The sequence below is a fragment of the Pristiophorus japonicus genome, unplaced genomic scaffold, assembly GCF_044704955.1.
Source record: "Pristiophorus japonicus isolate sPriJap1 unplaced genomic scaffold, sPriJap1.hap1 HAP1_SCAFFOLD_308, whole genome shotgun sequence".
Taxonomy (NCBI): Eukaryota; Metazoa; Chordata; class Chondrichthyes; family Pristiophoridae; genus Pristiophorus; species Pristiophorus japonicus.
This window is the reverse complement of record NW_027252868.1, coordinates 566,680-591,777: the sequence shown is the minus strand read 5'-3', so window position 1 is coordinate 591,777 and position 25,098 is coordinate 566,680. Positions and strand designations below refer to the sequence as shown.

The following is a 25,098-nucleotide window of genomic DNA, read 5'->3' as shown; positions in this document are numbered from 1 at the left end:
CTCCTTAAATGTACACCACTGTTCATCAACCGTTCTACACATTAATCTATTTTCTCAGTCCATTTTACCCAACTCTGCCCTCATACCTTCATAGTCTCCTTTATTTAAGCTTAGCACGCTGGTTAGAGATCCAACTTTCTCACCCTCCATCTGAATTTGAAATTCAATCATGTTATGATCACTCATTCCGAGAGGATCCTTTACTAGGAGATTGTTTATTAATCCTGTCTCATTACACAGGACCAGATCTAAGACAGCCTGCCTCCTGGTTGGTTCTGTTACATACTGCTCAAGGAACCCATCCCTTATGCACTCCATGAACTCCTCAAGGCTACCCTGACCAATTTGATTTGTCCAATCAATATAGAGGTTAATATCACCTATAATTATTGCTGTTCACTTTTTACAAGCCCCCACTATTTTCTGGTTTATGCTCCGACCAACAGAGTTGTTACTGTTCGGGGGCCTATAGATTATGCCCACCAGTGACTTTTTCCCCTTATTGTTCCTTATCTCCACCCAAACTGTCTCAACACCCTTATCATTTGAGCCAATATCGTTTCTTACTATTGCAGTGATTCCATCCTTTAACCATAGAGCTACCCCACCCCCTTTTCCTTTCTGTCTGTCCTACCGGATTGTCAAGTACCCCTGAATATTTAATTCCTAGTCCTGGTCACCTTGCAACCACGTCTCTGTAATGGCTATCAGATCATACCCATTTGTCTCAATTTGTGCCGTCAACTTATCTATTTTGTTACAAATGCTACGTGCATTTAGACAAAGTGCCTTTAAGTTTGTTTTTTCAACTTTTTTTCCTGCTTGTTTCCTCTCTCCTTCAAACATTTTCTTTATTTTTGCTTTCTCATTCCAGCTTTACTCCTCTCCCTATTGAATCTTTTTCAGGTTCCCATCCCCCTGCCAAGCTAGATAAACCCTCCCCAACAGCACGAGCAAACCCCCCCCCTCCCCTGCGAGGATATTGGTCCCTGCTATGTTGAGGTACAACCCTTCCGGCTTGTACAGGTCCCATCTCCCCCAGAAGCAGTCCCTAAGCCTCAGGAAACTAAAGCCCTCCCGCCTGCACCATCTCTCCAGCCATCTGCTCGATCCTCCTATTTCTGTACTCACTAGCTCGTGGCACCGGGAGTAATCCAGAGATTACTACCTTTTGAGGTCCTGCTTTTTAATTTCTCTCCTAGCTCCCTAAACTCTGCCTGCAGGACCTCATCACTCTTCCTACCCATGTCATTGGTACCGATGTGAACCATAACCTCTGGCTGTTCAACTCCCCCCCCCCCCCCCCAGAGTGTTGAGAGAGCTTTACTCTCTACATAACCCATGCTGTCCCTGCTGTGTGAGTGATTGATGGGACACTTCAAGGGAGCTTTGCTCTGTATCTAACCCATGCTCTTACCTGCCCTGTGAGCTCTGATGGGTTGGTGTAGGGGAAGCTTTCCTCTATATCTAACCCGTACTCTACCTGCCCTAGTTGTGTCTGATGGGACAGTGTAGAGGGAGGTTTACTCTGCATCTAACCAGTACTGTTCCTGCCCTGTAAGTGTTTGATGGGACAATGTAGACGGAGCTTTACTCTGTTTCTGACCCGTGCTGTACCTGCTCTGGGAGTGTTGAATGGGACAGTGTTGAGGGAGCTGTACTCTATCTAACCTGTGCTATATCTGCTATGGCAGTGTTAGAGGGAGCTTTAATCGGTATCTAACCCATGCTGTACCTGCCCTGAGAGTATTTTATGGGACAATGTAGAGGGAGCTTTACTTTGTATCTAACCCGTGTTGTACATGCTCTGCGAGTGTTTGATGGATAATGTGGATGGAGATTTACTCTGTATCTAACCTGTGCTAACTTAGCAAGTTGTGAGGAGGACGCAAAGAATCTACAAAGGGATATAGAGCGGCTCAGTCGGTGGGCAAAACTTTGGCAGATGGAGTATAATGCGGGAAAATTGAGGTTATCCACTTAGGTAGGAAAAATAAAACAGCAAATTATTATTTAAATGGGGAGAGATTACAAAATGTGACAGTACAGAGGGATCTGGGGATCCTTGTACATTAAACACAATAAGTTAACATGCAGTTACAGCAATTAATTAGGAACGCAAATGGAATGTTGGCCTTTATTGCAAGGGGGGTGGAGTCTAAAAGTAGGGAAGTACTTCTGCAATTGTACAGATCGTTGGTGAGACCACACCTGGAGTACTGCATACAGTTTTGGTCTCCTTATTTAAGGAGGGGTATACTTGCATTGGAAGCAGTTCAGAGAAAGTTCCCGAGGTTGATTACTGAGATAAAGGGGTTGTCATAAGAAGAAAGGAAAAGCAGTTTAGGCCTATCCTCATCGTAGTTTAGAAGATTTAGAGGTGACCTTATTGAAACATATAAGATTATGAGGGGGCTCGATAGGATAGATGCAGAGAGGATGTTTCCCCTCGTGGGGAATCTAGAACTAGGGGACATAGTTTCAGAATAAGGTGTCGCTCATTTAAAACTGAAATGAGGAGGAATTTCTTATCTGAGGGACGTGAATGTTTGGAATTCTCTACCTCAGAGAGCTGTGGGGGCTGTGTCATTGAATGTATTTAAGGTGAGGATAGACAGATTTTTGAATGATAAGGGAGTCAAGGGTTATGGGGAGCGGGAGGGGAAGTGGAGTTGAGGCCAGGATCGGATCAGGCATGATCTTATTGAATGGCGGCGCAGGCTCGAGGGGCCAAATGGCCGACTCCTATTTCTTATGTTCTATACCTACCCTTTGAGTTTTTGATGGGACAGTGTAGAGGGTGCTTTTCTCTATATCTAATCCAAGCTATACCTGCCCTGGGAGCGTTTGATGGGACAGTGTAGAGGGAGCTTTACACTGTATCTGACCTGTGTTGTACCTGCCCTGGCATTGTTTGATAGTGGAGTATAGAGGGAGCGTTACCTTCTGCCGAACCCATGCTATACTTGCCCTTGGAGTGTTTGTTGGCCAGTGGGAAGAATCTTTTCTCTGTATCTAACCCGTACTGTATCTCCCCTGGGAGTGTTTGATGGGACAGTATAGAGGAAGCTTTACTCTGTATCTAACCCGTGCTGTGTGGACCCTTGGAGTATTTGATGGGACAGTGAAGTGGGACCATTACTGTGTATTAAGACCCAAGGTTGCAAGCCATCAGGTCCAGGGGACTTTTCCATCTTTAGTCCTATTATTTTATTGAGCCTTTTTTTTGTGATAGTGATTGCTTTAAGTTCCTCCCTCGCTATAGCCCCTTGATTATCTATTATTGGGATGTTTTTAGTGTCTTCTACCGTGAAACCTGATACAAATTATTTGTTCAAAGTCTCTGCCATTTCCCTGTTCCCCATTATTAACTCCCCAGTCTTATCCTCTAAAGGACCAACGTTTACTTTAGCTACCCTATTATTTTTACATACCTGTAGAAGCTCATACTATCTTTTTTATATTACTTGCTAGTTTACTCTCATAATCTATCTTCCCTCTCTATTATTTCTTTAGTCATCATTTGCTGTTTTTTTAAAAATTTGCCAATACTCCAGCCTCCCACTGATCTTGGCCACTTTGTATGACATTGTTTTCAAATTGCTACCATCCTTTACTTCCTTCATTAGCCACGGAAGGTTCTCCCTTCACTTCAAGTTTTTCCTTCTCACTGAAATATATTTTTGTTGAGTTATGAAATATCTCCTTTATTGTCTGTCACTGCTTCTCAACCGTCTTACACTTTAATCTATTTTCCCAGTCGACTTAAGCCAACTTTTTTTTTATTTATACGTTCCCGGGATGTGGACGTCGCTGACAAGGCCAGCATTTATTGCCCATCCCTAATTGCCCTTGAGAAGATGGTGGTAAGCCACCTTCATGAACTGCTGCAGTCCATGTGGTGATGGTAGTGCCACAGTGCTGTTAGGAAAGGAGTTCCAAGAATTTGACCTCGCAACGATGAAGGAATGGTGATATGCTTTCAATTCAGGATGGTGTATGACTTGGAGGGGAACGTGGAGATTGTGGTGTTCCCATGCGCTTGCTGCCCTTGTCCTTCTCGATATTAGAGGTCATGGGTTTGGGAGGTGCTGCCGAAGAAGCCTTGGCGAGTTGCTGCAGTGCATCTTGTAGATGGTACACACTGCAGCCACGGTATGCCGGTGGTGGAGGGAGTGGATGTTGAAGGTGGTGGATGAGGTGCCAATCGAGCGGGCTACTTTGTCCTGGATGGTGTCGAGCTTCTTGAGTGTTGTTGGAGCTGCATTCATCTAGGCAAGTGGAGAGTATTCCATCACACTCCTGGCTTGTGCCTTGTAGATGATGGAAAGGCTTTGGGGAGTCAGGAGATGACACACTTGCCGCAGAATACCCAGCCTCTGACCTCTTGTCACAGTATTTATGTGGCTGGTCCAGTTAAGTTTCTGGTCAGTGGTGACCCCAGGATGTTGATGGTCGGGGATTCGGCGATGGTAATGCCATTGAATGTTAAGGGGCGGTGGTTAGACTCTCACTTGTTGGAGATAGTCATTGTCAGGCACTCGAGTGGCGCGAATGTTACTTGCCACTTATCAGCCCAAGTCTGAATGTTGTCCAGGTCTTGCTGTAAGCGGGCATGGACTGCTCCATTATCTGAGGAGTTTTGAATGGAACTGAATACTGTGCAGTCATCAGCGAACATCCCCACTTCTGCTTTCATACCTTTGTAGTTGCCTTTATTTAGAATCAGGGCACTGATTTGAGATCTGACTTTCTCACCCTCCAACTGAATTTGAAATTCAACCATGTTACGATCACTTTTTCCTAGAGGATCCTTTACTATGAGATAATTTATTAATCTTGTCTCATTCCACAGTACCAGATCTAAGATAGCCTGTTCCCCTGATTGGATCTTCAACTTACTGTTCAAGGAAACCATCCCGGATACACTCTTATAAACTCTTCCTCAAGTCTACCTTGGCCAATTTGATTTGTCTAATCAATATGAAGATTAAAGTTGCCCATGATTATTGCCGTACCTTTCTTACAAGCCTCCATTATTTCTTGATTTATACTCCATCCAACAGTGTAGTTACTGTTAGGGGGCCTATGGACTACGCCCACCAGTGACTTCTTCCCCTTATTATTTCTTATCTCCACTCAAACTGATTCTACATCTTGATCTTCTGAGCCAATATCATTTCTCACTACTGCACTGATCTCATCCTTTATGAACAGAGCTACCTCACCTTTTCCTTTCTGTCCATCCTTCTGAATTGTTAAATACCCCTGAATATTCAGTTCCCAGCCTTGGTCACCTTGCAACCACGTTTCTGTAATGGCTGTCAGATCATACCCATTTGTATCTATTTGTGCCGTCAACTCATCTATCTTTTTACGAATGTGAAAGCATTCAGATAAAGAGCTTTTAATTTTGTCTTTTTAACATTTTTTTCCTGCTTTGACCCTACTTTCTGATGCACTCTTATTTTATACATTCTGTCCCTTCCTGTCACAGTCTGGTTATCATTTCCCCCACCGCTACCCTGCTCTATTGCCTTCTCCTTGCTCTTTGATTTTTTTAATTTCCGCTCACCTGAACCCTCCCCCCACCCCCAGTACTGGTGCCAGTGCCCCATGAACCGAAACCCATTTCTCCCACACCAGTCTTTGAGCCACATGTTCATCTCTCTGATCTTATTTATCCTATGCAAATTTTCTTGTGGCTCGGGTAGTAATCCAGAGATTATTGCCTTTGTGGTTCTGCTTTTTAATTTAGCCCCTCGCTGCTCAAAATCCCTCAGCAGAACCTCTTTCTTTGTTCTGTCTATGTCATTGGTCCCTACGTGGACCACGACAACTGGATCTTCCCCCTCCCACTCTCCAGCCCAGAGGAGATGTCCTTAACCTTGGCACCAGGCAGGCAACACATCCTTCGGGACGCCCGCTCTCAGCTGCAGAGAACAGTATCTATCCCCCTAACTATACTCTTTCCTACCACTACAGCATTTATTTTTACTCCCCCCATTGAATGGCCTCCTGTACCATGGCGCTGTGGTCAGTTTGCTCATCCTCCCTGCAGTCCCTGCCCTCGTCCAAACAGGGAGCAAGAATCTCGTACCTGTTGGACAATTGCAAGGGCTGAGGCTCCTCCATCACTACCTCCTGGGTCCCCACAGCTGCCTCACTCGTAATCACACCCTCCTGTCCCTGACCACGGACCAAATTTGAATGAATTAATCTAAGGGGTGTGACTGCCTCCTGGAACACAGTGTCCAGGTAAGTCTCCCCCTCCCTGATGTGTCGCAGTGTCTGCAGCTCGGACTCCAGCTCATCAACGCGGAGCCGAAGTTCCTCGAGCAGCCAACACTTACTGCAGATGTGGTCGCCGTGGACCTCAATGGGGTCAACCAGCTCCCACATGTAGCAGCAGTAACACATCGCTGCGCTGCCATCTCGAATGGGTTTAATTAAGTTTTCACGTTTTGAAAGTTTAGATTTTTAATCCCAGCTCTTAATTTAAACCAATGCCCAAGAAAAGAGAGAAAAACTGACCAACCAATCACTTCCCTGCTTTCCTGTGACATCACACTTTGAATCTTTTTACTTCTTACCCTCCCAGGTCACTTGGTGCTGTTTCGGCTGTCTGCTCGGCTGACTCACGCCCTTTGTAGGCTTACCGCTGCTCCCACTCTCGGGCCCTTTCCGAAGTCCCGCTGCTCGGCTGACTCACGCCCTTTGTAGGCTTACCCGCTGCTCCCACTCTCGGGCCCTTTCCAAAGGGAGGGGTGCATGTAGGTTTTCCCCCTCGTGTTGGTTCTCTCACCACCTGCTGCAGGCCCAGTCTGGCAGCTATGTACTTCAGGACTCGGCCAGCTCGGTCAGTAGTGGTGCTGCCGAGCCAGTCTTGATGGACATTGAAGTCCCCCACCCAGAGTACATTCTGTGCACCTTGCTACTCTCAGTGCTTCTTCCAAGTGGTGTTCAACATGGAGGAGTACTGATTCATCAGCTGAGGGAGGGCGGTGGGTGGTAATCAGCAGGAGGTTTCCTTGCCCATGCTTGACCTCGAGCCACGAGACTTCATGGAGTCCAGAGTCAATGTTGAGGACTCCCAGGGCCACACCCTCCCGACTGTATACTACTGTGCTGCCACCCCTGGTGGGTCTGTCCTGACGGTGCGGAGGTCGATGCTGGGTGGTCCGTCCGGTTTTATTCTTATTGTTTTTTGCAGCGGTGGATCAATTGATGAATCAATATGTACTTTATTGAATGGCGGAGCAGGGTTGAGGAGCCAAATGGCCTATTCCTGCTTCTAATTCTTATGTGTTTATACCTTAGCCCAGATCATTTCTCTATATTAAGAGCAATGGTCCCAACACTGACCCTGGGGACACCACTGTTTACATCCCTCCAGTCTGAAGAACATCCGTTAACCATTACTCTCTGTTTTCTGGCCTTTACCCAACTACCTCTCCACGCGGCCTCACTCCCTTTAATACCGTGAGCCTTAATTTGATCAACAAGCCTCCTGTCCGGCACCTTATCAAACACCTTTTGACAATCCATCTACACAACATCCCCTGCATTTCCTTTCTCACTGCACTGTGTTATTTCCTGCAATAATCCCTGCTGTCTGTCCTGAATCAACCCATTTCACTACCAAATGTTGCAACGTTTACTTCTGTAGCCAGAATCTCCCCGTGCAGGGGTAAAGTGCTCTATCAATGACAACAGGAGCCCAGACACGGGACCGGGCTGTGCTCTGAGCAGGCGCAGTGCCAGTGGTGGAGGTGGTCTAAGGCGGAAGAGACGTTCCGCGAGTCGGTAGGAGCTTGTGGGCTCAGCAGAGGAATTGGACCCCTGGGTGGGCTGGGCAGCTTCATAAACACCTGGTGTAGGCCTCAGGCCCCGAATACGAGCCCGCAGGCCCCATGTTTGACCCGCGGTGATAGACCCGACCGCTCGGGGTAACTAGCCAAATACTTGGACAGGAGCAGGGCGCCTGCGTCGCCATCTTGCTACAGGAGCAGAGGATGGGCGGGGCTTTAGAGTCCCAGTGACCAAGAGAGAAAATCATTCCTCATTTATTCTCAGTCTGCACACTAGGGATGTAGAACTGAACCCAACCAGAGAAGAGGGAGTGAGAAAACTGCAGATGGAAGAAAGAAATGATGGCGATGGTGCGATGAGTTTGGATTTCAGCACCGGGAGGAGGGAGAGTGTGTGGGACGGGAATTTGCAGCTTTGGGGGAACAAGAGAGGAAAGAATGTTCCGTAGAAACTAGGATTGTCTGTCCTCCATTTCTATCCTGCACTTCCAGTGCTGACTTTTGTAAACTCCTTTTACAGGATATTAGAAAAGGAGGAGTTGCAGACGGGAAACTCCAACCAATCATATCGAGATCTGACAGAGTCACTTGATTCACCTATATATCATCGACCTTTGAATGTGGAAGGAGAAACATTTGTCTGTTCTGTCTGGGAAAAGATTTTCAACATTAGTGTGACTGGTAAAGCACCGAGACACACACACCCGAGTGAGAGTGTTCCAGTGCACTGACTGTGGAAAGAGCTTTAACCAGTTACACAGCCTGAAAAAACATCGCACCGTTCACAGCGGGGAGAAACCGTTCATGTATTGTGTGTGTGGACGAGGCTTCAACTGATCGTCCAACCTGGAGAGACACAAGGACACCTGCACCATGGAGAAACCGTGGAAATGTGGAGACTGTGGGAAGGGATTCAATTACCCATCTGAGCTGGAAACTCATCGACGCAGTCACAACGGAGAGAGGCCATTCACCTGCCCTGTGTGTGGGAAGGGATTCACTCGGTAATCCGCCCTGTTGGTACACCAGCGAGTTCACACTGGGGAGAGGCGATTTACCTGTCCCGTGTGTGGGAAGGGCTTCACTCAGTCATCCAGCCTACGGGCACACCTATGCACTCACACTGGGGAGAGGCCATTCATCTGCTCCGAGTGTGGGAAGGGCTTTACTTGTTTATCCAACCTGCTGACACACCAACGCATTCACACTGGGGAGAGACCGTTCACCTGCTCCGAGTGTGGAAAGGGATTCACTGATTCATCCAAACTGCTGAGACACCAACGCATTCACACTGGGGAGAGACCGTTCATCTGCCCTGAATGTGGAAAGGGTTTCGTTCAATCATCCCAGCTGCTAGCACACCAGCGAATTCACACTGGGGAAAGACCATTCACCTGCTCCGAGTGTGGGAAGGGATTCACTGATTCATCCAACCTGCTGACACACCAACGCATTCACACTGGGGAGAGACCATTCACCTGCTCCGAGTGTGGGAAGGGATTCACTGATTCATCCAACCTGCTGACACACCAGCGAATTCACACTGGGGAGAGGCCATTCACCTGCTCCGAGTGTGGGAAGGGATTCACTCGATCATGTGACCTGCTGACACACCAGCGAATTCACAGGGGACTGCGGGGGTTGGACTCTGCTGTTATTGTTGCCATTAATCACATCCCGGACTGAACCATGTTCACAGTTGGGATTTGTTGCCGCTGGTGTAATTAATCCCTACAACTGGGCTGGAGTTTAATTTTCTGGACATCATAGAATGGTTACAGCACAGAAGGAGGCCTTTCGGACCGTCGAGCCGGCTCTCTGTAAGAGCACTTCAGCTAGTCCCACTCCCCGCCCTTTCCCCGTAGCCCTGCAAATGCTTTATTTCCGGTACTTATCCAATTCCCTTTTTGAAAGCCAAGATTGAATCTGCCTCCACCAGCCTTTCAGGCTGTGCATTCCAGATCCTAACCACTCGCTGCGTAAAAAAGTTTTTTCTCATGTCGTCTTTGGTTCTTTTGCCGATCACCTTGAATCTGTGTCCTCTGGTTCGCGACCCTTCCGCCAATGGGAATATTTTCTCGGCTCTGTCCAGACCCCTCACGATTTTATCAAATCTCCTCTCAACCTCTCTGTTCTAAGAAGACCTCCAGCTTCTCCAGTCTATCCATGTAACTGAAGTCCCTCATCCCACAAATCTTGTTGTGCAAGGCCCCTTGGGGAAGAGTGATCATAATATGGTAGAATTCTTTATTAAGATGGAGAGTGACACAGTTCATTCAGAGACTAAGGTCCTGAACTTGGGGAAAGGTAACTTGGATGGTATGAGACGTGAATTGGCTAGAATAGACTGGCGAGTGATACTTAAAGGGGTGACGGTGGATAGACAATGACAAACATTTAAAGATCACATGGATGAACTTCAACAATTGTACATCCCTGTCTGGAGTAAAAATAAAATGGGGAAGGTGGCTCAACCGTGGCTAACAAGGGAAATTAAGGATAGTGTTAAATCCAAGGAAGAGGCATATAAATTGGCCAGAAAAAGCAGCAAACCTGAGGACTGGAAGAATGTTGTAATACAGCAAAGGAAGACAAAGGGTTTAGTTAGGAGGGGGAAAATAGAGTATGAGAGGAAGCTTGCTCGGAACATAAAAACTGACTGCAAAAGCTTCGATAGATATGTGAGGAGAAAAAGATTAGTGAAAACAAATGTAAGTCCCTTGCAGTCAGATTCGGGTGAATTTATAATGGAGAACAAAGAAATGGCGGACCAGTTAAACAAATACTTTGGTTCTGTTTTCACGAAGGAAGACAAATTTTGGAAATACAAGGGGACCGAGGTTCTCGTGAGAAGGAGGAACTGAAGGATATCCTTATAAAGCGGAAAATTGTGTTGGGAAATTGATTGGATTGAAGGCGATAAATCCCCGGGGCCTGATAGTCCGCATCCCAGAGTACTTAAGGAAGTGGCCATAGAAATAGTGGATGCATTGGTGATCATTTTCCAACAGTCTATCGACTCTGGATCAGTTCCTATGGACTGGAGGGTAGCTAATGTAACACCACTGTTTAAAAAAGGAGGAAGAAAGAAAATGGGTAATTATAGACCGGTTAGCCTGACATCAATAGTGGGTTAAATGTTGGAATCAGTTATTAAAGATGAAATAGCGCATTTGGAAAGCAGTGACAGGATCGGTCCTAGTCAGCATGGATTTATGAAAGGGAAATCATGCTTGACCAATCTTCTGGAATTTTTTGAGGATGTAACTAGAAGAGTGGACAAGGGAGAACCAGTGGATGTGATGTATTTTGATTTTCTAAAGGCTTTTGACAAGGTCCCACACAAGAGATTGGTGTGCAAAATCAAAGCATATATGGTATTGGAGGTAATGACATGGATAGAGAACTGGTTGGCAGACAGGAAGCAGAGAGTCAGGATAAACGGGTCCTTTTCAGAATGGCAGGCAGTGACTAGTGGAGTGCTGCAGGGCTCAGTGCTGGGATCCCAGCTGTCTACAATATACATTAATGATTTAGATGAAGGAAGTGAGCGTACTATCTCCAAGTTTGCAGATGACACTAAATTGGGTGGCAGTGTGAGTTGTGAGGAGGATGCTAAAAGGCTGCAGGGTGACTTGAACAGGTTAGGTGAATGGGCAAATGCATGGCAGATGCAGTATAATGTGGATAAATATGTTGGCCTTCATAGCTAGGGGATTTGAGTATAGGAGCAGGGAGGTCTTACTGCAGTTGTACAGGGCCTTGGTGAGGCCTCACCTGCAATATTGTGTTCAGTTTTGGTCTCCTAATCTGAGGAAGGACGTTCTTGCTATTGAGGCAGTGCAGTGAAGGTTCACCAGACTGATTCCCGGGATGGCGGGACGGACATATGAGGAGAGACTGGATCAACTGGGCCTTTATACACTAAAGTTTAGAAGGATGAGAGGGGATCTCATAGAAACTTACAAGATTCTGACGGGACTGGACAGGTTAGATGCGGGAAGAATGTACCCGATGATGGGGAAGTCCAGAACCAGAGGACACAGTCTTAGGATAAGGGGCAGGCCATTTAGGACTGAGATAAGGAGAAACTTCTTCACCCAGAGAGTTGTTAACCTGTGGAATTCCCTACCGCAGAGAGTTGTTGATGCCAGTTCATTGGAGATATTCAAGAGGGAGTTAGATATGCCCCTTACGGCTAAAGGGATCAAGTGGTATGGAGAGAAAGCAGGAAAGGTACTGAGGGAATGATCAGCCATGATCTTATTGAATGTTGGTGCAGGCTCGAAGGGCCGAATGGCCTACTCCTGCACTTATTTTCCATGTTTCTATGTTGTAAATCATTCTTGTAAATCTTTTCTGCACCCTCTGTCAAACAACTGTCAAATAAATTAGCTTTGTTTCCTGCATACAGTGAATCAATTCCTTGATTTCTCCATGAGGGAGACTAATTGATGTCCTGTTACCGACTGTTTCAGTTTTGAACCTTTTTTCCGTTGTTAAAGGAAGACTTAACATAGAAACATAGAAAATAGGTGCAGGAGTAGGCCATTCGGCCCTTCTAGCCTGCACCGCCATTCAATGAGTTCATGGCTGAACATTCAACTTCAGTACCCCATTCCTGCTTTCTCGCCATACCCCTTGATCCCCCTAGCAGTAAGGACCTCATCTAACTCCTTTTTGAATATATTTAGTGAATTGGCCTCAACAACTTTCTGTGGTAGAGAATTCCACAGGTTCACCACTCTCTGGGTGAAGAAGTTCCTCCGCATCTCGGTCCTAAATGGCTTACCCCTTATCCTTAGACTGTGACCCCTGGTTCTGGACTTCCCCAACATTGGGAACATTCTTCCTGCATCTAACCTGTCTAACCCCGTCAGAATTTTATATGTTTCTATGAGGTCCCCTCTCATTCTTCTGAACTCCAGTGAATACAAGCCCAGTTGATCCAGTCTTTCTTGATAGGTCAGTCCCTCCATCCCGGGAATCAGTCTGGTGAACCTTCGCTGCACTCCCTCAATAGCAAGAATGTCCTTCCTCAGGTTAGGAGACCAAAACTGTACACAATACTCCAGGTGTGGCCTCACCAATGCCCTGTACAACTGTAGCAACACCTCCCTGCCCCTGTACTCAAATCCCCTTGCTATGAAGGCCAACATGCCATTTGCTTTCTTAACCGCCTGCTGCACCTGCATGCCAACCTTCAATGACTGATGTACCATGACACCCAGGTCTCTTTGCACTTCCCCTTTTCCTAATCTGTCACCATTCAGATAATAGTCTGTCTCTCTGTTTTTACCACCAAAGTGGATAACCTCACATTTATCCACATTATACTTCATCTGCCATGCATTTGCCCACTCACCTAACCTATCCAAGTCGCTCTGCAGCCTCACAGCATCCTCCTCGCAGCTCACACTGCCACCCAACTTAGTGTCATCCGCAAATTTGGAGATACTACATTTAATCCCCTCATCTAAATCATTAATGTACAGTGTAAACAGCTGGGGCCCCAGCACAGAACCTTGCGGTACCCCACTAGTCACTGCCTGCCATTCTGAAAAGTACCCATTTACTCCTACTCTTTGCTTCCTGTCTGACAACCAGTTCTCAATCCATGTCAGTACACTACCCCCAATCCCATGTGCTCTAACTTTGCACATCAATCTCTTGTGTGGGACCTTGTCGAACGCCTTCTGAAAGTCCAAATATACCACATCAACTGGTTCTCCCTTATCCACTCTACTGGAAACATCCTCAAAAAATTCCAGAAGATTTGTCAAGCATGATTTCCCTTTCACAAATCCATGCTGACTTGGACCTATCATGTCACCTCTTTCCAAATGCACTGCTATGACATCCTTAATAATTGATTTATAAAATGCTTTTCACGGCCTCTGTTTTAGTGATGTTAGTTGAGGGATAAATGTTGACCAGGACACCAGAGAGATATTTTTTTTTCGAAATAATGTCATGGAATCTTTTACACCCACTTGAGAGGTCAGATGGTTCTGATTCGTTTTTTTATTCGTTCAAGGGATGTGGGCGTCGCTGGTAATGTCAGCGTTGCTGGGGTAGCGCTGCTGGTTAAAGAGGAGATTAACGCAATAGTAAGGAAGGACATTATCTTGGATGATGTGGAATCTATATAGTTACAGCTGCGGAACACCAAAGGGCAGAAAACGCTAGTGGGAGTTGTGTACTGACCACCAAACAGTAGTAGTGAGGTTGGGGATGGCATCACACAGGAAATGAGGGATACGTGCAATAAAGGTGCAGCAGTTATCGTGGGTGACTTTAATCTACATATAGATTGGGTTAACCAAACTTTCAGTGCTATGGCCCCAGCTATTTACAATATACATTAATGATTTAGACGAAGGAATTGAATGTAATATCTCCAAGTTTGCAGATGACAATAAGCTGGGTAGCAGTGTGGGCTGTGAGGACGATGCTAAGAGGCTGCTGGGTGACTTGGACAGGTTAGGTGAGTGGGCAAATGCATGGCAGATGCAGTATAATGTGAATAAATGTGAGGTTGTTCACTTTGGGGGCAAAAACACAAAGGCAGAATATTATCTGAATGGCGGCAGATTAGGAAAGGGGGAGGTGCAATGAGTCCTAGGTGTCATAGTTCATCAGTCATTGAAAGTTGGCATGCAGGTACAGCAGGCGGTGAAGAAGGCAAATGGTATGTTGGCCTTCATAGCTAGGGGATTTGAGTATAGGAGCAGGGAGGTCTTCCTGAAGTGTACAGGGCCTCGGTGAGGCCTCACCTGGATTATTGTGTTCAGTTTTGGTCTCCTAATCTGAGGAAGGATTTTCTTGCTATTGAGGGAAGGTTCACCAGACTGATTCCCGGGACGGCTGGACTGACATATGAAGGAAGACTGGATCGACTAGGCTTGTATTCACTGGAATTTAGAAGAATGAGAGGGGATCTCATAGAAACATATAAAATTCTGAAGGGATGATACAGGTTAGATGCAGGAAGAATGTTCCCGATGGTGGGGAAGTCCAGAACCAGGGGTCACAGTCTAAGGATAAGGGGTAAGCCATTTAGGACCGAGATGAGAAGAAACTTCTTCACTCAGAGAATTGTGAAGCTGTGGAATTCTCTACTACAGAAAGTTGTTGAGGCCAGTTCATTAGATATATTCAACAGGGAGTTAGATGTGGCCCTTACAGCTAAAGGGATCAAGGGGTATGGAAAGAAAGCAGGAAAGGGGTACTGAGGTGAATGATCAGCCATGATCATATTGAATGGTGGTGCAGGCTCGAAGGGCCGAATGGCCTACTCCTGCACCTTTTTTCATAGAAACATAGAAAATAGGTGCAGGAGTAGGCCATTCGGCCCTTTGAGCCTGCACCACCATTCAATATGATCATGGCTGATCATTCACCTCAGTACCCCTTTCCCGCTTTCTCTCCATACCCCTTGATCCCTTTAGCCGTACGGGCCACATCTAACTCCCTCTTGAATATAGCCAATGAACTGGCATCAATGACTCTCTGCGGCAGGGAATTCCACAGGTTAACAACTCTGAGTGAAGAAGTTTCTCCTCATCTCAGTCCTAAATGGCCTACCCCTTATCCTAAGACTGTGTCCCCTGGTTCTGGACTTCCCCAACATCGGGAACATTGTTCCTGCATCTAACCTGTCCCGTCCCGTCAGAATCTTATACGTTTCTATTGAGATCCCCTCTTATCCTTCTAAACTCCAGTGTATAAAGGCCCAGTTGATCCAGTCTCTCCTCATGTCAGTCCAGCCATCCCTGGAATCAGTCTGGTGAACCTTCGCTGCACTCCCTCAATAGCAGGAACGTCCTTCCTCAGATTAGGAACCAAAACTGAACACAATATTCCAGTTGAGGCCTCACCGAAGCCCTGTACAACTGCAGTAAGACCTCCCTGCTCCTATACTCAAATCCCCTAGCTATGAAGGCCAACATGCCATTTGCCTTCTTCACCGCCTGCTGTACCTGCATGCCAACTTTCAATGATTGATGAACCATGACACCCAGGTCTCGTTGCACCTCCCCTTTTCCTAATCTGCCGCAATTCAGATAATCTGCCTTCGTGTTTTTGCCCCCAAAGTGGATAACCTCACATTTATCCACATTATACTGCATCTGCCATGCATTTGCCCACTCTCCTAACCTGTCCAAATCACCCTGCAGCCTCTTAGCATCCTCCTCACAGCTCACACCGCCACCCAGTTTAGTGTCATCTGCAAACTTGGAGATATTACTCTCAATTCCTTCATCCAAATCATTAATGTATATTGTGAAGAGCTGGGGTCCCAGCACTGAGCCCTGCGGTACTCCACTAGTTACTGCCTCCTATTCTAAAAAGGACCCGTTTATCCCGACTCTCTGCTTCCTGCCTGCCAACCAATTCTCTATCCATGCCAGTACATTACCCCCAATACCATGTGCCTTGATCTTGTACACCAATCTCTTATGTGGTACCTTGTCAAAGGCCTTTTGAAAGTCCAAATACACCACATCCACTGGTTCTCCCTTGTCCACTCTACTGGTTACATCCTCAAAAAAATTCCAGAAGATTTGTCAAGCATGATTTCCTCTTCATAAATCCATGCTGACTTGGACCGATCCTGTCACCGCTTTCCAAATGCGCTGCTATTTCATCCTTAATAATAGATTCCAACATTTTCCCCACTACTGATGTCAGGCTAACCGGTCTATAATTACCCATTTTCTCTCTCCTTTTTTAAAAAGTTGTGTTACATTAGCTACCCACCAGTCCATGACAACTGATCCAGCGTCGATAGACTGTTGGAAAATGATTACCAATGCATCCACTATTTCTAGGGCAACCTCCTTATGTACTCTGGGATGCAGACAATCAGTCCCTGGGGATTTATCAGCCTTCAATCCCATCAATTTCCCCAACACAATTTCCCGCCTAATAAGGATATCCTTCAGATCCTCCTTCTCACTAGACCCTCGGTCCCCTAGTACATCTGGAAGGTCATTTGTGATTTCCTTCGTGAAGACAGAACCAAAGTATTTGTTCAATTGGTCTGCCATTTCTTTGTTCCCCATTATTAATTCACCTGAGTCCGACTGCAAGGGATCTACGTTTGTTTTCACCAATCTTTTTCTCTTCACATATCTATCGAAGCTTTTGCAGTCAGTCTTTATGTTCCTTCCTCTCATACTCTAATTTCCCCCTCCTAATTAAACTTGTCCTTCTCTGCTGAATTCTAAATTTCTCCCAGTCCTCAGGTTTGCTACTTTTTCTGGCCAATTTTTATGCCTCTTCCTTAGATCTAACACTATCCTTAATTTCCCTTGTTAGCCACGGTTGAGCCACTTTCCCTGTTTTATTTTTATTCCAGACAGGGATGTACAACTGTTGAAGTTCATCCATGTGATCTATAAATGTTTGCCATTGTCTATCCACCGTCAACCCTTTAAGTGTCATTTGCCAGTCTATTCTAGCCAATTCACGCCTCATGTCATCGAAGTTAGCTTTCCTTACGTTTAGGACCCTAGTCTCTGAATTAACTGTGTCACTCTCAATCTTAATAAAGAATTCTACCATATTATGGTCACTCTTCCCCAAGGGGCCTCGCACAACAAGATTGCTAATTAGTCCCTTCTCATTACACATCACCCAGTCTAGGATGGCCAGCTCTCTAGTCGGTTCCTCCACATATTGGTCAAGAAAACCATCCCTAATACACTCCAGGAAATCCTCCTCTACCGCATTGCTACCAGTTTGGTTAGCCCAATCAATATGTAGATTAAAGTCACCCATCATAACTGCTGTACCTTTATTGCACACATCCCTTATTTCTTGTTTTATGCATTATGTTTCTATCTATTTATTGCCCATCCATAATTGCCCTTGAGAAGATGGTGGGGAGCCACCTTCTTGAACCGCTGCAGTCCGTGTGGTGATGGTACTCCCATAGTATTGTTGGGGATGGAGTTCCAGGATTTTGACTCAGCGGCAATGAAGGAACGGCGATATGCTTCCAAATCAGGATGGTGTGTGACTTGGAGGGGAACATGGAGGTGGTGGTGTTCCCATGCGTCTGCTGCCCTTGTCCTTCAAGGTGGTAGAGTTCGTGGGTTCAGGAGATGCTGCCGAAGAAGCCTTGGCGTGTTGCTGCACTACATCTTGTACATGGTAAACACTGCAGCCACGGTACGTCGATGATGGAGGGAGTGAATGTTTAAGGTGTTGGATGGGGTGCCAATAAAGCGGCCTGCTTTGTTCTGGATGGTATCGAGCTTCTTGTGTTGTCGCAGTTGCACCCATCCAGGCAAGTGGAGAGTATTCCATCACACTCCTGACTTGTGCCTTGTAGATGGTGGAAAGGCTTTGGGGAGTCAGGAGGTGAGACACTGGCCGTAGAATACCCCGTCTCTGACCTGCTCTTGTTGTCACAGTATTTATGTGGCTGGTCCAGTTAAGTTTCTGGTCAATGGTAACCCCGAGGATGTTGATGGTAGGGGATTCGGCGATGGTAATGCCATTGAATGTTATGGGGCAGTGGTGTCTCGCTTGTTGGAGATAGTCATTGCCTGGCACTTTTGTGTCGTGAATGTTACTTGCCCCTTATCAGCCCAAGCCTGAACGTTGTCCAGGTCTTGCTGTAAGCGGGTATGGACTGCTCCAATATCTGAGTAGTTGCGAATGGAACTGAACACTGTGCAGTCATCAGCGAACAGTCCCACTTCTGGAAGGAAGGTCATTGATATAACAACTGAAGATGGTTGGGCCCAGGCCACTGCCCTGAGGAACTCCTGGGGCTGCGATGATTGACCTCCAACCACCACAACCATCTTCCTTTGTGCTAGGTATGACTCCAGCCAGTGGAGAGTTTTTCCCCTGATTCCCATTGACTTCAGTTTTACTAGGGCTCCTTGGTGCCACACTCGGTCAAATGCTGCCTTGATGTCAAGGGCAGTCATTCTCACCTCACCTCTGAAATACAGCTGTTTTGTCCATGTTTGGACCAAGGCTGTAATGAGGTCTGGAACCGAGTGGTCCTGGGGGAACCCAAACTGGGTATCAGTGAGCAGGTTATTGGTGAGTAAGTGCCGCTTGATAGCACTGTGGACGACACCTTCCATCACTTTGCTTATGATTGAGAATAGACTGATGGAACAGTAATTGGCCGGATTGGATTTGTCCTGCTTTTTGTGGACAGGGCACACCTGGGCAGTTTTCTATATTGTTGGATAGATGCCAGTGCTGTAGCTGTACTGGAACAGCTTGGCTAGTGGCACGGCTAGTTCTGGAGCACAAGTCTTCAGCACAACAGCCGGGATGTTGTCGGGGCCCATAGCCTTTGCTGTATCCAGTGCATTCAGCCCTTTCTTGCTATCACGTGGAGTGAATCGAATTGGCTGAAGACTGGCTTCTGTGATGGTGGGGACCTCAGGAGGAGGCCGATATAGATCATCCACTCGACACTTCTGGCTGAAGATGGTTGTAAACACTTCAGCCTTTTCTTTTGCACCCGTGCTGTGCTCTGCCATCATTGAGGATAGGGATATTCATGGAGCTTCCTCCTCCCGTTAATTGTTTCATGGTCCACCACCATTCACCACTGGATGTGGCAGGACTACAGAGCTTTAATCTGATCCGTTGGTTGTGGGATCGCTTAGCCCTGTCTATGATCTGCTGCTTCCGCTTTTTAACATGCGTGTATTCCTGTGTTGCAACTTCCCCAGGTTGGCACCTCATTTTCAGGTACGTCTGGTGCTGCTCCTGGCATGTTCTTCTACACTCTTCATTAAACCAGGGTTGGTCCCCTGGCTTGATGGTAATGGTAGAGTGAGGGATATGCCGGGCCATGAGGTTACAGATTGTGGTGGAATATAATTCTGCTGCTGCTGATGGCCCACAGTGCCTCATGGATGCCTAGTTTTGAGCTGATAGATTTGTTCTGAATATATCCCATTTAGCACGGTGGTAGTGCCACACAACACAATGGAGGGTGTCCTCCATGTGAAGACGGGAGTTCATCGCCAGAATGACTGTGCGATGGTCGCTGCTACCAATGCTGTCATGGACAGATGCATCTGCGACAGGTAGATTGGTGAGGACAAGGTCAAATAGGTTTTCCCCTCATGTTGGTTCTTTCACCACCTGCTGCAGGCCCAGTCTGGCAGCTATGTCCTTCAGGACTCGGTCAGCTCGGACAGTTGTGGTGCTACCGAGCCACTCTTGATGATGAACATTGAAGTCCCCCACCCAGAGCACATTCTGTGTCCTTGCTACTCTCAGTACTTCTTGCAAGTGGTGTTCAACATGGGGGAGTACTGATTCATCAGCTGATGGAGGGCAGTAGGTGGTAATCAGCAGGTTTCCTTATCCATGCTTGACCTGAAGCCATGAGACTTCATGGTGTCTGGGGTTTTACCTATTACTGATGTCAAACTGATGGGCCTATAGCTACCTGGGTCTGCATTGTCACCTTTTTTAAAAATGGGGACTCCTTCCAATCTGTAGGAACCATTCCAGAGTGCAGTGAGCAATTAAAAATACAGGCAATTAGCGATAATTAATCCCTGCCCGTGAGCTTGGACCACTTGAACCCAGATAGCTTCAGCTGTGCCTAATGAGGCAATATCAAGTCTCTCTCGCGCTGTTAGATTCTCACTGATAAAAATAGCAACTCCACCTCCCCTTTGGCCTACACTAACCTTTCTGAAACCCTTGTAGCCCTTTAGGTGAATGTCTGTGCCATCATTGTCATCTAGTCAATGTCTGAGAGATACACAATGTCTAAATTCTTCAACACAGCACAGGATTGCAATTCTAACAATTTGCTTCTAACACTCCTTTGCATTTACATGAAAGCAATTTAAAAGGTCTCACATCTATTAATTCTTGTTTGCTTCCTAACTGGTTTATCTTCATGCTTTGCTGCTATGTAATTATCACGTGCAGTAAGGCTAGCTTTGAACTTATCTACACTATCCTCTTGCTGAACTCGAGGATAATTCAGCACCCTCTGCCAACCTTTTAGCACCCAAGAGGTTAAGATGGAGGCTGTCCCTCCTAAACAACTTGCCTTGTCCAGCGAACACCTCCCGATTATTGATGAAGTGAAGCTTCTTCTAGCAGAGGTCCTGAAGACAATGTTGAATCCCACGGATTTGCCTGTTCCTCTCCCTCGATCTGGACATGATGGTAATAGCCCGGAGACTACTAACCTTGCACCCCTTTGCTGAAGGACATCTATGAGGCTTTTGTAGGAATCTTGCAAAACAAATGGACTTCTATCCATGATATCATTAGTTCCAATATGTAAACCTACTGCAGAATCCTGACACTCACCTTTCATTCGTTCATCCACACGACCCCGGAGATCAGCTATCTTGGCTCCTGGAAAACAGAAGTCTGCTCTTGACACAGCCTCACCTCTACACAGGGCGCTGTCTGTGTGCCTGATGATGGAGTCCCCTATGAGGATTTCCCATTGCCTCTTGCTCTTCTTTGGCTGTTCAAACGACGTCCTTTTGGACTTTGTAGCCTTCCTCTTATCTTTTCCAAGATGCTGATATGAGCATTGAGGTTCGGTGTCACTGCTGCTAACATCACTGCCTGTTGTTCTCCAAATCACAAAGTGGCGTATACCTGTTTGAAGTAATCAGAGAATCCAAAGAAACTGTCCCTTTAAACGGGCACAGAGACTCTCTCTTTAAACAGGCACAGAGACTGTGTGAAACTAAGAAAGAAGCATTATTGGCCAACTAAAAGTAAACCAGATGCTGGCGCCTTAAGTCATCATAGGCAGTCCCTCGGAATCGAGGAAGACTTGCTTCCACTCTGAGCATGAGTTTTTAGTTGGCTGAACAGTCCAATCCGAGAACCACAGTCTCTGTCACAGGTGGGACAGACAGTGGTTGAAGGAAAGGGTGGGTGGGGAGTCTGGTTTGCCGTACGCTCTTTCCGCTGCCTGCACTTGACGTCTGCATGCTCTCGGCGACGAGACTGAGGAGCTCAGCGCCTTCCCGCATGCTCTTCCTCCACTTCGGGCGGTCTTTGGCCAGGGACTCCCAGGTGTCAGTGGGGATGTCACACTTTATCAGGGAGGCTTTGAGGGTGTCCTTGTAACGTTTCTCCTGCCCACCTTTGGCTCGTTTGCCGTGGGCAAGTTCCGAGTAGAGTGCTTGCTTTGGGAGTCCCGTGTCTGGCATGTGAACTATGTGGCCTGCCCAGCGGAGCTGATCGAGTGTGGTCAGTGCTTCAATGCTGGGGATGTTGGCCTGGACGAGGACGCTAATGTTGGTGAGTCTGTCCTCCCAGGGGATTTGTCGGATCTGGCGAGACATCGTGGGTGGTATTTCCCCAGTGACTTGAGCTGTCTACTGTACATGGTCCACGACTCTGAGCCATACAGGAGGCGGGAATTACTACGGTGCCTGTAAGTAGCGCTCCACCAGCCGACATCCGACTGAACCCCGATTGCTGAAGCTGTGGTTGTCAGTGCCAGGCACAGGACCAGGGGGCGAGGGACAATGTTTGGTCCGGGGCGCTGTGCAAGGTTATTACTTCAGCATCACGGAGTGCAGCAGAGTCACTGCAAAACTCCCGCCAACTTTAGCGGAAAGCACTGTTCTCACCGCGCCCAGTCGCAAACTCTCTTGCACCCCATTTCGTGAGCTGGGGCAGTATCGCGAGATGTAAAGTAGCAAAATTTCACTCCCTCTCCCTTTAAACATGCACAGAGACACTGCACCTTTAAACATGCACAGGGATACTGCACCTTTAAACAGGCATAGGGACACTGCAAATTTAAACAGGGATACTGCAAATTTAAACAGCGACACTGCACCTTTAAACAGGCACAGGGACACTGCACCTTTAAACAGGCACAGGGACACTGCACCTTTAAACAGGCAGTGACACCCTCAAAGCCGCCTTGAAAAAGTGCAACATCCCCGCCGACACCTGGGAATTCCTGGCCTAAGACCACCCTAAGTGAAGGAAAGCAACCGGGAAGGCGCTGAACAGCTCGAGACTCTTCGCCGGGAGCAAGCTGAAGCCAAGCGCTGACAGCGGAAGGAGCGCACGGCAACCCAGGCTCCCCACCCACCCGTTCCTTCAACCACCTTCGACCTCACCTGTGACAGAGACTGTAATTCCCACATTGGACTCTTCAGTCACCTGAGAACTCACAGAAACATGGAAAATAGGTGCAGGAGCAGGCCATTTGGCCCTTCGAGCCTGCACCACCATTCAATATGACCATGGCTGATCATGCAACTTCAGTACCCCATTCCTGCTTTCTCTCCATACACCCTGATCCCTTAAACCATAAGGGCCACATTGAACTCCCTTTTGAATATGTCCAATGAACTGGCCTCAACAACTTTCTGTGGCAGAGAATTTCACAGGTTCACAACTCACTGGGTGAAAATGTTTCTCCTCATTTTGGTCCTATATGGCTTACCCCTTATCCTTAGACTGTGACCCCTGGTTCTGGACTTCCCCAACATCGGGAACATTTATCCTGCATCTAACCTGTCCAATGCCGTCAGAATTTTATACGTTTCTATGAGAACCCTCTCATTCTTCTAAATTCCAATGAGTATAAGCCGAGCCGATTCAGTCTTTCCTCATATGTCAGTCCTGCCATCCCGGGAATCAGTCTGGTGAACCTTCGCTGCAATTCTTCAATAGCAAGCACGTCCTTCCTCAGATTAGGAGACCAAAACTGCACGCAATACTCAAGGTGTGGTCTCAGCAAGGCCCTGTATAACTGCAGCAAGACCTCCCTGCTCCTATACTCAAATCCCCTCGCTATGAAGGCCAGCATGCAATTTGCTTTCTTTACTGCCTGCTGTACCTGTATGCCTACCTCAATGACTGATGTACCATGACACCCAGGTCTCGTTGTACCTCCCCTTTTACTAATCTGTCACCATTCAGATAATCTGCCTTCCTGTTTTTGCCACAAAAGTGGATAACCTCACACTTATCCATGCATTTACCCACTCACGTAACCTGTCCAAGTCACCCTGCAGCTTCTTAGCATTCTCCTCGCAGCTCGCACTGCCACCCAGCTTATTATCATCTGCAAACTTGGAGATATTACATTCAATTCCTTCGTCTAAATCATTAATGTATATTGTAAATAGCTGGGGTCCCAGCACTGAGCCCTGCAGCACACCACTCGTCACTGCCTGCCATTCTGAAAAGGACCCGTTTATCCCGACTCTCTGCTTCCTGTCTGCCAACCAGTTCTCTATCCATGTCAGTACATTACCCCCAATACCACGTGCTTTAATATTGCACACCAATTTCTTATGTGGGACCTTGTCAAAAGCCTTTTGAAAGTCCAAATACACCACATCCACTGGTTCTCCCTTGTCCACTTTACCAGTTCCATCCTCAAAAAACTCTCGATTTGTCAAGCATGATTTCCCTTTCATAAATCCATGTTGACTTGGACCGATCCTGGCACTGCTTTCCAAATGCGCTGCGATTACATCTTTAATAATTGATTCCAACATCTTCGCCACTACTGATGTCAGGCTCGGAGAGAAACTGGTGAGTGTGGAACTGAACCCAGCCAGAGTCAGCACCTTCAGGGGAGGAGAGGGAGGGGAAACAGTGAGTGTATAACTGAACCCAGCCAGAGTCAGCACCTTCAGGGGAGGAGAGGGAGGGGAACCAGTGAGTGTATTTCTGAACCCAGCCAGTATTGGTGGTGAAAACTGGGAGTGGAGGAGAAACAGTCTAGAAATGTGCGATGGTTTTGGATTTCAGCACAGCAGGAGGGACAATGTGTGGGACAGGGATTTACAGCTTTGGAAGAACAAGAGAGGAAAGTATGTTCCATGGAAACTCGGGGCCAAGTTTCGACCGACCCGTAGAATGGCGCACCTCCGAGAGGTCTGCTGACTTTCTAGAAGGAAAAGCACACCTACTACTTACTTCGTGATTCTCCACGATGATCAGGCCTGCTTTGGACTGGGTGCAGCGCAGCAGAAGCAGTGGGGGACGGAGCTATAGCCCTTCGCTGAAAAAAGTGCTGGCAGCTGCGCACGTGCGCAGTGGAGTCTGTGCACATGCGCAGTAGTTCCTGGTCCTCCCAGTGCATCGTGGCTCCAGGTGACCCTATCCCTGGCCAAGTGGCTGAGCCCGGGCCGAGTGGCCTGCCTGCCTCACCGTCCCTCGCCTCGCCGCTGCCCAACCTCGGGCCTCACCTCGCCACCACTGCTCTTACCTCAAGGCCTCCTCGCCGGCCCACCTAAACACCTCCTCCACGATGGGGCCGCCCGACCACCTC

At 47.2% G+C, this 25,098-nt stretch overlaps 1 pseudogene; it reads left to right on the top strand.

The window, feature by feature from the left end:
- Positions 1-25,098, top strand: part of LOC139249370 (zinc finger protein 850-like) — a 64,328-nt pseudogene that overhangs the window by 7,951 nt on the left and 31,279 nt on the right.